This window comes from Rhineura floridana, chromosome 2 (assembly GCF_030035675.1).
Source record: "Rhineura floridana isolate rRhiFlo1 chromosome 2, rRhiFlo1.hap2, whole genome shotgun sequence".
Lineage (NCBI taxonomy): Eukaryota > Metazoa > Chordata > Lepidosauria > Squamata > Rhineuridae > Rhineura > Rhineura floridana.
In genome coordinates, this window is record NC_084481.1 from 204,344,701 (window position 1) to 204,355,034 (window position 10,334).

The following is a 10,334-nucleotide window of genomic DNA, read 5'->3' on the forward strand; positions in this document are numbered from 1 at the left end:
ATTTAAAACAGATCTTATAAAAACAATTTAAAACACAATTTAAAATTTTAAACAGTATAAAACACATGCTAAAATGCCTGGGAGAAGAGGAAAGTCTTAACCTGGTGCCGAAAACATAACACTGCTGGCGCCAGGCGCACCTTGTCAAAGAGATCATTCCATAATTTGGGGGCCACCACTGAGAAGGCCCTCTCCCTTGTCATGCTACATAAGGATCCACACTCAGAGAATGAGTTTGCTATAAGTATATGTGATTACCTTAGAAGACTTTTTGTCACAGTGATGTGCAAAAGCACCTTCAGTTGGACAAGAACGAGACCCTTGATTTTCAGATGCTGAGTGAGGGTCCCGTTCTATAAGGAGCTAAATCTCTGCTGCATGGCATGAGCATCAAAACATTTTTAGTGCAGTCAATTAGTTCTGTAGAAAACCGTGCAGGCCTCCATTCACTAACAATCACTGCAGACTGAGGCTATTGTGACAGTTTAATATATTATTTATATCAATAACTCTCACAGAGGACAGATTGACCCCATCCCCCATTTATATCCAGTTGTAGCCAAAGAAAAACTGCCAGGAGGCCAGCCACAGCCTCAAAACAGGTTTACTGCCTCAGCTGCCAAGAACTAGGCCTTAAAACAGAAATATCATTCTGATGCAACTCCTTTGCCACTTAAAGACATGTATTTGTGATAGTTAGCCATTCTGACACATGTTCCATTACTCTCATATAGTACTCAGAATGTTCACATACATTACATGGTAATCCTCACCCCTATGAGGTAGGCCAGATTATCTGAATAGGAGGGGTTAAATCCGATTGGATAGTGGCTGGCCTAAAGCCGACTACTGAACCGACAGCTGTGGCAGGATTTGAACTGGGAACTTCCAGCCTCTCTGCTAGATCAGCTCTTAGTTAAATCTGCAAGGAATGTGGCTTCTGACATACGCCCTTGCTTTTAGGTCACAGGTGTGGGGAACCTTTGACCCTTCAGATGTTGCTGAACTACAACTCCTGTCACCCCTAGCCATTGACCATACTGGGTGGGGCTGATGGGTGTTGTAGTTCAGCAACGTCTGGAGGGCAAAAGGTTCCTCACACCTGCTTCAGCAAAAAAAAGGGGCTCAGAACTGGAGCCGTACACATGCCAAAGAGTTAGGGCTGCAGGTTACGCTTTTTGTACCAAATCCAAATCCAAAGCTGTTTCTTTTTGTTCTTTGCGGATTGAGGCTGCAATCCAATACACGCCTACTCAGGAGTAAGAGCCATTGGGTTCAGTGAGACTTACTCCCAGGTAAGTGTGTACTGCATTGCAGGCTCAGGCAGTAATACCTACAGCTGAAGCATCCTAGGCGTTGCTGGTCTGGGTTTCCCTGTCCTCGCCTCCCTCCTGCCGTAAAATGGCTTTGATTTGACAGGCACCTTCTCAGGTTTCAACAGACGCCGTGTGGAAAAGGCAACGGAAGCCAAAGCTTTCTTGCAGGCATTTGTGATGACATGCAGTCCTCCCTGGCCCAAATGGAAGGGGAGAGTACTGTTCTCGGTTTCCATGACAACAGTGTCTCCTCTGTCTCTTATTAGATGCCATCAGCTTCCTGTGTCTAAATTTCTAAGCCAATCAGAGAAGCCTTTGTAGGTCTACCAGTTTCTGAAGACATTTCTACTCTTAGCCGATTGCTGTTCGAGTGACGTGTAATAAATGAGAGAACGAAAACCTTAAAAGGGCTTTTCTTTTCCCGTTGGAAAAGGCTTGGCATTGTTCATTACTATTAATAATCTGATCTTCCGGAAAAAAAACAGAGGCTTTTTCAAAGGTGAAGATTGCTAGCAGATATTGTCCGATTTAAAAATAAATCAATCACAAACCCCTTTGAACAGTTTGTGCTTTTTTTGGCCCGCTTTCCATTCACTCTCTTTTGTGGAAGAACTATTTAGTCATCCAGTTATCCATCAGAGTCATTCACACCAAAGAGAGTGGCATGATCCCACAGCTTGCTACGATTAAAGTTTCTGCAATGCAGTTTACATGAAAAACAACAAAAAATTATGACAGTATCTTTCTAATGCAAAACTTGAATTGCTTCTTGGATCCATGCCTAGACTGGAGGAGGGTCTAAAAGCACTCTATTTTATCCAAAGTGAAACAAAATATGTTTTTTTCCTGGAACAAAATATCCAAGGCAAAGCCCAGGTAAATTAGAAATCAATATTGCAGGAAATGGAACAAAACAGGAAAATATCTCTTTATCATTCTGCTATCAATATCTGAATAACACTTTTTGCATGTGTTAGTGTATGTGCACATACGGATATTTTATAAATCGCAACAGAAAGAGCTAGCCTAAAAAGAGTGATTTCACGTCAGGGGACAGAAGGACACACTATCACTTAATACATACACATTTTCACTTAATAAATACACATTTTCACTTAATACATGACCCCAAAGGAATTCTGCCAATTAACTAGAATCCAACACTTGTGAAAACCTTCACAGGGTAGCTGCAAAAATATGCTCCTCTGAAAGCTATATATATACTTACTATTATTATACACCTGAAATGCTTTGAAATCTAGTTTAAATGAAGAATTGTAAATCTGACTACTTCCAATATGGCACAGAATTCCAAATACAATACTCAGCAAGCCCTAATCCTTTGAGGTGTTTGTTCCACAGCCATAACTCAATTGAAAGATGATCACTGAGGATTTGGCAGACCAGGGTTCAAACCCCACTCAGCCATAAAACTCACAGGTGACTTTGGGCCAATCATTGCCTCTCAGCCTAACCTACCTCGCAGGGTTCTTGTGAGGATAAAATGAAGAGGGGGAGAACCATGTATACCACCTTGAGCTCCTTGAAATGATGGCGGAATACAAATGTAATTATTATTATTAGGAGTGATATGCCTCTGTATCATGGACAGCATGGCAGGATTTGACTTTTGAAAAAGTACTCTCACTTTTAAAAAGTTTCCTAATTTAAAAACATACACAATAAAGCAACGCATCCACTTTAAGTTTGATGTCTTTATCATGACCACTAAAATCTTTTGGCACACCTTTATCACAAAATACCAAAATCCAAGCAACTAAACAGAAAAACAAAAACCTTAGAGGCCTATGAGAATGTTGCTTGTATATGTGTTGTTTGATAAAGTCATTCATGTATTAACTTGAAAATATATTAGTGTATATATGTCAACTAAATGGCAAAAGTTAGCAAGTTAGGCTTTTCTAGAACAAATGAAGTACCATTTCTTAAAAAATAACAATAATGGCATTCACCCACAGAGTTGTGGCCCCAGAAAAATGTTTTGCTCCTGTTGTTAAATGAACTTCTGCAGCTGAACAGGATGAGATTACTGTTCTTCTGGCAATCACTATGAGCTGCACACAGTTGTCAGCTTAAAAACCAAGGTAATGTCAAGAAAACAGACTCTCTCAACATACAAACTTCAGACTCCAAGGGTGCACAAATGCAGCTGCTTCGATGTTTTATAAGCTTCTAATGACAATGCTAAATCCTGAGCCAAAGATTAAAAGACAGGAAATGAGAAACGTTTTAGTTACCTTTTAATCTTTGTATGTGTGGGTTTCTCCCCCCCTCTCTTGCTGCCTCCTACATTAGTTGCTTTTGCAGTTTTTATTATATTCACACAGTTAATCCCTTCATTCTGGTCTTGTTGAGCATTTGGAATGAGCCTTCCAGACAGAATGCAGCCCTAATCCAGACTACATGCTCTCTGAGAGTTATCCTTGTATCAGAGGTACTGTTAAAACCACAGGAAAGTGGGGGGTGTCTTCCTGCTGGGTCCTAGTGCTCATTTTCACATGGGAATCCTGCAAACCATTTTACATCACTAGACCAACGATTATTTCTCTGAACCTGTCCCCTCTACTTAAAATCCTTGCAATTGTACTGTCTCTAGATCATTATGGGCACACACAATCCAGCTGAAGTTTATGGTGTTTTAAAACCCTTTGATTTGAAAGAGAGAATTAATGTCCATTTATGTCTCTCCTGATGAGTTCAACTGGAATGTTGTGGTGGTATTCAAAGCTAGTCCTACTCAGAGTAGACCCATTGAAATTAATTGACAGACTAACTTAAGCCCGTTAATCGCAATGGTCTACTCTGAGTAGGACTTAATTGAATAAAAGCCTCAGGTTGCAATCCCTATGTACAGTGATTTGGTCAGGGCCAAACTACGGAATACTAAACGCATCTTTTCTTTTTACTGTGCAAAATTTCTTAAAAACACCTATTTTTTAAATGGGATCAGAGCAGGCATGGAGGGGAAATTTAACCTTTTCCTCCCCTGTTGCAATCTTAAGGAAAATCCTTGCTCTGAAGCTAGGATTTGCATAATGATGAAATCTGTGGTGTAATGGCAAATTTTGAATTTTGAGCTCATCATGACAGACCACATAGCCATGACTACTGTGATATGTACCCCAAGGAGCAGCAGCACATAGCATAATAGCAGGACATAGCATAATTATTAGGATCAGCTGGCACCCATAGAATATTGAGCTGGCAAATGGGTGGTGCAGTGATTGGAAATTGGCTGGGGAAACTTGAGTTCATAGCAATTATCAGCTACAAAGTTTACTGGATGATCTTGAGCCAGTCACTATCTGAGCCTAGTCTGCCTATCTAAGGCCACATTCATACCATACAGTAAGGCCCCGCTTTACAGCGATTCACTAATACAGTGGTCTCAATTAGACACAATTAGACTAAAGCCCCACTCATACGGCGCTTGTTCTGCTTTTACGGAGGTTTTCGGGCATCTGTCCCATCCAGAGCCGAAAGAATGAGGCTGGAGTGTGTGTGCAAGTAAATCTCGTTTTATTAGAGTAATGGATACATCAAAGGCATTGCACTTCATAGGAAACCCTACGCTAACTCACTAGAGTCCCTAACTATACTCTAGACATGCTCTGCAATGTGTGAAGGAAGTTGACTCAACGACCCCCCACTGGGAGCAGCAGGCTTATATAGGAAATGTTTTCGAACGTAATCTCTGACTCCTTCGTAATTCCTGTCTTTGCCCTGTCCGTTTCTCGCAGCGACGGGAACGAGGAGACAGGGGACACACATCCAACGGCTCATCTGAAGACACCTGCTCCCGAGCAACGGGCTCGAGGTCAGGGGGCGGTGCCACACTGGAATCCTCTTGGGAACTGCTTGGCAAGGGAGGAGCTGGCACTGTCTCTGAAGCTTCCCCCCACAAGTCCTCTGCATCAACTGGGGGCGGTGCGCTCGGCTCCTCGGAAAGGGCGTTACTCGTGGGAACTGGCTGGAGAGCAGGCTGCCCCCCTCCCACACGATCCAGCTCAGACACAACAATCCCCAACTCTGCTTCTTCTGGCTGCGGAGGCGCCTGAAACTCATGCCTCCCCCCTTCCTGTCCCTTCTAAGTTGGCTGCAGCACAACATCATCCCCCCCTCCATGCTTTAACCCTTCCCACCCCTGAGGTCTAGGTTTCTCTGGATAAGCCTCATGGAATTCTCTCACCAAAGTCGGAGCGTGCACATTCTCTTCTGTTTCCCAGGAATGTTCAGTTGGATCGTACCCCTTCCAATGTATCAGGTACTGAAGACGCCCTCGGCGTTTTCTCTAGTCCAAAATCTGTTCTACTTCGTATTCCTCCTCCCCCTCTACCAACAACGGTGGTGCGGGCTCCACTCGCGGACGGTGAGGGTCGGGGGCAGCGTCCTTGGTCAACAATGCCCTGTGGAAGACTGGGTGCATCTTGAAGGTGGGTGGCAATTTTATTCTGTAAGCCATGGGGTTAATCTGTGCCTCCACCTCAAAGGGCCCTACACGCCAATCCTGCAGTTTACGACACCGGCCAGGCATAGCTAGGAAACGTGTAGAGATCCAGACCTGGTCTCCCACTCGTATGAGGTCCCCCGCTCTCCAATGCTGGTCAGCTGCACATTTGTAATCCGCTTTGGCCTGTTCCAGTTGCTCTTGGAGTAGCTGTTGCATAGCGTGAAGTTCCTGCAAGTAATCCTCAGCGGCTGGGACTGAGAGACTGTCTTTTGGGGCAGGGAAGGCTCGGGGGTGGTAGCCAAAATTGGCGAAGAAAGGAGTCTGTTGCGTGTGCGAATGCACAGCATTATTATAGGCAAATTCTGCTAAATGCAGGTAGGACATCCAGTTGTCCTGCTGATACCCCACAAAACAACGTAAATATTGTTGCAACACTGCATTGACCCTCTCGGACTGCCCATCCGTTTGGGGATGATGGGCAGACGACAGTCTCAGCTGACTTTGCAGCAACTTCCACAACGCTTGCCAAAAACATGAGGTGAATTGTGTGCCCCGATCGGAAACCAGGCTGTCTGGCAGAACGTGCAGCCGATACACATTTTGCACGTACAACTTGGCAATGTCTTGAGCGCTTGGGAGCCCTGCGCACGGAATGAAGTGAGCCATTTTCGAGAAGGCATCAACGACCACCAAAACTGTGGTTTTCCCCTGCGAAGGTGGAAGGTCTGTTATAAAATCCATAGTAATCATTCGCCAAGGTCCTCCTGGAGTAGGAAGGGGTTCCAGTAGCCCCAGTGGCTTCCCAGTGGCATGTTTAGCCCTCATGCAAGTGGGGCAAGAGCGAACGTAATGCTCTACGTCCTTCTTCACCTTGGGCCACCAGAACTCCCGAGTGACAGCTTGAATGGTCTTAAAAACCCCAAAGTGGCCTGCCGTGGGGGCATCATGGCACTGACGTAGTACCCTCACTCGCAGTTCTCCGGGGGGCACATAAACAGCTTCCTGATGGTGCAGTATGCCATCCTTCCATATAAGGTCCTTCTGTTCTGCCTGGGGTGACGCGCCCTCTTCGACCCACTGCTCCTGCACGAAAGGGTCCTGTTGTTGCGCTTCACGAACTTCAGCTTCCCAAGAATCTTGGCAGACCCCTACTACTCCCCGCTCGGGAGGGATTATGTACTGTAATGGTCTTGGGGTGGGATCCCTCAGAAATTCTGGCTTCCTTGAGAGGGCATCAGCCCGCTTATTCTGTGCTTGGGAGATATAATGAATTTTGAAATGGAACCGTGTGAAGAACTGAGCCCAGCGCACTTGCCTCTGATTGAGTTTATGGGTGGTATGAAGACTCTCTAGATTACGATGGTCTGTGCGCACCTCAATTTCATGCTGCGGCCCTTCCAAATGGTGTCTCCAGGCTTCAAAGGCATCTCTAATGGCTAATAGCTCCTTTTCCCACACAGCGTAGTTTTGTTCAGAGTCGGTTAACTTTCTGGAAAAGTAGGCACAAGGCATCAGTTCTCCCCCTTTCTGGGCCAGTTGCAAAAGAACCCCTCCGATCGTGACGTCTGACGCATCCGTCTCTACCACAAAAGGGAGCGCCAGGTCGGCATGCTGTAGTATGGGTTCAGTAGCAAACCTTCGCTTCAGGCTCTTGAAAGCCTCTTGTGCAGCTTCTGTCCATTGGAAAGGTCCTGAGCCCTTCAGGCAATCCGTGAGCGGTGCAGTCTGATGGTAGTAGTTGGCTATGAAACGATGGTAGTAATTCACAAAGCCCAAGAAGCGTTGCAAATCCTTCTTGGTCTTGGGGGGTTGCCATGTGAGTACACAACAAACTTTTTCTGGGTCCATTTCTACTCCTGCTGGAGAGATCCGATACCCCAGAAAGTCCATCATGGTTAGGTCAAACCCACACTTTTCCAGCTTCATGTAAAGACGGTGTTCCCATAACTTCTGCAGCACTGCACGCACATGTGAGTCGTGTTCCTTGGGAGTATTCGAATAAATCAGGATATCATCCAAATACACTATCATAAAGTGGTCCACAAAGTCCCAAAAGTTGTCATTCATAAAATTTTGGAAGACTCCAGGTGCTCCCGACAACCCGTATGGCATCACCAAATACTCAAACTGACCGTAACAGGTCTTAAACGCAGTCTTCCATTCATGACCTGCCTTAATCCTCACCAAGTTGTAAGCTCCTCTCAAGTCCAGTTTCATGAAAATTTTGGCGGAACGCAACCTCTCCAACATTTCCCTAATGAGCGGCAGCAGGTAACTATTGGGGATAGTGAGCTGGTTTAGGGCTCGATAATCATTACAGGGATGGAGCTTCCCCCCTTTTTTCTTCACAAACAGCAGGGGTGCACCAGCTGGGGACTGTGAAGGGCGAATGAAGCCTTTCTTCAAATTGACGTCCAGAAACTCCCTTAACGCTGCCAACTCTGGTTCAGATAGAGAGTAGATCCGCCCAGCGGGGATGCGTGCCCCAGGCACCAAATCAATGGCACAATCATAGGGCCGGTGAGGAGGGAGTTGCTCCGCTTCCTTTTTATCGAAGACGTCCCGAAAACGCCCATACATGGGCAAAGTTATCTCCCTTGGGGGAGGCGCCCCTGCCAACACCTGTGGCTCCTCTTCAGGCTGGCAATGTTGATGGCAGTACTTGGAGGTAAAAACCACCACAGCTTCATCCCAAAAGATTGTGGGGTTGTGCCTAACCAGCCAAGGCATACCCAACACCACCAGGAAACGCGGCAAGGACGCCACATAGAACGACAGGTCTTCCCGATGCCCAGGGACCTTCACTTCCATGGACTCAGTCACCCGAGTCACCCCCCCAGACTTCAGAGGCCGGCCATCTATAGTTTCCACTGCCAACGGCTGACTCAGTTCTCTTGTGGGAATAGCGTGGTGTAGCACCAACTCTCGGTCTATGAAACAAGAGGATGCTCCGCTGTCGATCATAGCCTTGGCTGAGAAGCTCTCGCCTGAGGATAGGGTGATGCGAATGGGCAACAGAAGGGCCCCTTGGGAGGGAAGGGGTCATAATGGAGGCTCAGTGTCTGTAGCACCCCCCAACTCTCTAGCCTCTACGAGAGCTGGGATGTAAAGTTTTCTGGCGGCTGGGATCTTCCAGTTTTGGCTACACAATTTCTGGTGAGGTGTCCAGACTTTCCGCAATAGAGACACAGTCGTTCCCTCCGGCGTCTTTCCCTCTCCTCCTCTGTCAATCGTAGTCTAGCCCCCCCAATCTGCATGGGCTCCTCTCCCGAGACAGTAGGGATGCCAGGATTGGGCACGGGGCATGCACGGGGCAGCGGAGCAGCAACCTGACTCCGTGAAGGCTCCATTCTTCGCTCCAACTTTCTTCCTTCTAAGCGGCTGTCTATCTGCAAACTCAGTTGAATCAAACCCCTCAGTGAGTCGGGGTGTGTGGAGCGCACCAGTTCATCCAACGCTTCTGGACTCAGTCCATTTCTGTAGAAGTACATCGAGGCTGGGTCATTGTACTCCGTCTCCTGAGACAAAACACGAAAAGCATTCGTGTATTGCCCTACAGAACCCCTTCCCTGTCTCAGGGTCCCTAACTGGCGGGCAACCGTCTCCTTCCTCTGGGGGTCTCGGAACATGTCCCCCATCACATTCTTGAAGGCGTCAAACTGGCGCAATATCTGGTTGTTGCAAATCAAATACGGGGTGGCCCATTTTGCCGCTTCCCCTTCCAATAAACTGATGATGAACGCCACCTTCGGGTCATCAGTTGGGAACTCAGCTCTGCGCACTTGAATGTACAACTCACATTGGGCTAGCAACATGACAAACTGTTCACTCTGGCCCCCGTATCGCACGGGGAGCCCCACTGGAGACTTCACAGGGGCTGCTGCCCCGGGGGACGCAGCCTGGACTTGGGCGACCAAGGCATGGAGATTCTGGTTATCCACTTGCAAGGCTTGTGTTGCAGCTCTGAGGTTTTGGTTCTCGGCTTGTAGGGCTTGCGTAGTCACTCGGAGGTTCTGGATCTCGGTGATAGGTACTACCCCTCTTGCTCCATTCTGGTCCATGTCATCCGCCATGGGAACAGGTTCGAGTAGGGATGGTGGTTGAGTCAATCTGTCCTGTCCGGAGCTGAAAGAATGAGGCTGGAGTGTGTGTGCAAGTAAATCTCATTTTATTAGAGTAATGGATACATCAAAGGCATTGCGCTTCATAGGAAACCCTACGCTAACTCACTAGAGTCCCTAACTATACTCTAGACATGCTCTGCAGCGTGTGAAGGAAGTTGACTCAATGACCCCCCACTGGGAGCAGCAGGCTTATATAGGAAATGTTTTTGAACGTAATCTCTGACTCCTTCGTAATTCCTGTCTTTGCCCTGTCCGTTTCTTGCAGTGACGGGAACGAGGAGACGGGGGACACGCATCCAACGGCTCATCTGAAGACACCTGCTCCCGAGCAACGGGCTCGAGGTCAGGGGGCGGTGCCACACTGGAATCCTCCTGGGAACTGCTTGGCAAGGGAGGAGCTGGCACTGTCTCTGAAGCTTCCCC

The 10,334-nt window shown here is 47.0% G+C and overlaps 1 protein-coding gene across 1 annotated transcript in view; it reads right to left on the reverse strand.

Moving 5' to 3' along the window:
- Positions 1-3,771, reverse strand: part of FOXN3 (forkhead box N3) — a 398,156-nt gene extending 394,385 nt beyond the window's left edge. Inside the window, exon 1 of the mRNA XM_061611930.1 lies at positions 3,575-3,771. The gene's annotated coding sequence lies outside the window, so the exon portion shown is untranslated. The remainder of the gene's footprint in view (positions 1-3,574) is intronic.
- Between the last annotated feature and the right edge of the window lie 6,563 nt (positions 3,772-10,334).